Genomic DNA, 2,500 nt, shown 5'->3' with positions numbered 1-2,500 from the left:
AGGCCAGTCCTGAAAGACTTGCCTTTATGTTCGGAGATGCGGTGACATAGCCATCGTGAGGTGGATCCCACGTACCTAGCTTGACAGCTAGGACAGGTAAATAAGTATACCACATTAGAACATAAGTCAGAGCTGTGATTTAAAGGATGTTTTAAGAACTTAGCTATTGTGTTGTTGTTACTAAAGACAAAGGTAAATTTAATCTGGGGGTAATTAATTTGCAAGAGCGTTTTTAACCGTTTTCTGATTTCAAAGCTTAGATCACCCATGTAGGGTAGTTTAACATATCTATGGTCTCTTTTAACCGTGGAGACAATTTGTTGATTGGTGAATTTCTTACACAGAAAGGTTTTAGTAATTTTATCACACAACTGTAATGGGTACCCATTAGTAATAAAAAAGTTTTTCAGAAATAACAGTTCATTATGGAAGGCATTCCAGGTGCTACATAGATTGTAGGCTCTAGTTATAAGAGTTTTCACACTATTGATTTTGTAAATATACGTATTTATCTACCTCTTCATACTAACGATTCGCCGCCTTACTGGCAAACCCATTACGGAATATATAAGGAACAAATATGGCAGGACGACACTCAACATCTTCAGAAGGACCGAGAAACTCTCCTTCCGTTCAAAGAAGCTGCAGAAGGACATCCGGTTTCTAAGACTTTGTAAAAACTATCATGTTACCCCAAACTTTGTTAACTTCCGAGTTCACAACCCAATGTTTGAACGTACTGAAATATATCGTTCTTGGTGTTTTCAACTTCTTAACCGTGAAATTACTAGTCAGTTGAAAAAAGAGACATCTGTCATTAAGGATCTTAACAAGAATTTAACTTGACTAAAATCCACACTATCTCCTCTTGATTTTATTTGTGTGTCAAGGTTAATTAATGGAAACGTGGAAAAGAAAATACGTAAAGTGGATACAGTTCATAGCAAGAAACTATTAAAATTAGGTATTGATATAAACAAGAAAGTAGACAAAAATAAAGTAATATTTAATTTCTCTGACAAAATTTTAACTGACGAACAAAAGGATGTACTATCTTATGGTCTGGACTATTGTATACCCCAAACTAAGTTTGTATTTCACAGATTTTACCTGTACTTTGAAAAGCTTTGTGCTTCCTTAAAGAATTGTGACATCTACAACAACAACTTCAACAATGTTACTAACAACATCACAACTATAGCCAACAACTCCTTTAGAAAATTATCTCAACAGAGGAGACTAGGTTTTGACTCCGATGTTCTCCTGTCACCACTTCAAACCCTTAAGAATGACAATACCATTGTAATTACTAAACCAGACAAGGGACGAGGAGTTGTTATTTTAAACAAATGTGATTATGAACAAAAGTTAATGGATATTCTCAGTAACAAAACAAAATTCAAACAAATCACGACAAAAATTTCCACCCATCTGTTATATTTAGAAGACAAACTAAATAGAGTTCTTCGTACTATCAAAGCATCCATTAACATAAACACCTACAACTCTCTTATGACTTCTGGATCCAGACCTGGTGTTCTTTATGGACTACCCAAAGTTCATAAACCTAATATCCCTTTAAGGCCTATCATTTCCTCGATTGGCACTTTCAATTACAACACCGCAAAATTTCTTGTTCCCATCATCTCCCCTTTAACATCCAATCAATATACTATTGATAATTCCACATCCTTTGTTAAAGAAATCACGTCTCTGAACTTCCAACAACCCGTCACTATGGCGAGTTTTGATGTCGAGTCGTTATTCACAAACGTGCCTCTACAAGAGACCACGGAGTTGATAGCTAACCACCTGGACAATACTTATCTTGACAAATATGGTTTGGATACGATTACCTTCAAAAAGTTATTGGAAATCACTGCCCATCATTCAGTTTTTACGTTTAACGACTGCCTATATGCACAAACAGATGGCGTAGCTATGGGCTCTCCACTTGGCCCCTCCTATGCTAATGCATTTCTATGTCACCATGAGAAAAGCTGGCTAGATAACTGCCCGCCTGAATTCAAACCCCTACATTATCGTCGGTACATCGACGACACTTTCCTGCTCTTTAAGCACCCTTCACACATTAATCTTTTTCTAGATTACCTAAATGCCAAACACCCCAGCATCAAATTCACCTGTGAATTGCAAATGGACAACCAATTGCCATTTTTAGATACTATGATCACTAACAACAATGGTATCTTCCAAACTAGCATTTACCGTAAACCCACTTTCACTGGCCTCGGCCTACATTTTCTCAGTTACATCCCGTATATTTACAAAATCAATAGTGTGAAAACTCTTATAACTAGAGCCTACAATCTATGTAGCACCTGGAATGCCTTCTATAATGAACTGTTATTTCTGAAAAACTTTTTTATTACTAATGGGTACCCATTATAGATGTGTGATAAAATTACTAAAACCTTTCTGTGTAAGAAATTCACCAATCAACAAATTGTCTCCATGGTTAAAAGAGACCATAGATATG

At 36.1% G+C, this 2,500-nt stretch overlaps 1 long non-coding RNA gene across 1 annotated transcript in view; it reads right to left on the bottom strand.

The window, feature by feature from the left end:
- LOC138860628 (uncharacterized) overlaps window positions 1-436 on the bottom strand; it is a 912-nt gene extending 476 nt beyond the window's left edge. Inside the window, exon 1 of the long non-coding RNA XR_011398363.1 lies at window positions 1-436. This exon is cut by the window's left edge and continues 232 nt beyond it. This is a non-coding gene — a long non-coding RNA (uncharacterized lncRNA).
- Between the last annotated feature and the right edge of the window lie 2,064 nt (window positions 437-2,500).

This window comes from Penaeus vannamei, chromosome 42, assembly GCF_042767895.1.
Source record: "Penaeus vannamei isolate JL-2024 chromosome 42, ASM4276789v1, whole genome shotgun sequence".
Lineage (NCBI taxonomy): Eukaryota > Metazoa > Arthropoda > Malacostraca > Decapoda > Penaeidae > Penaeus > Penaeus vannamei.
This window is presented reverse-complemented; position numbering and strand designations above follow the sequence as displayed.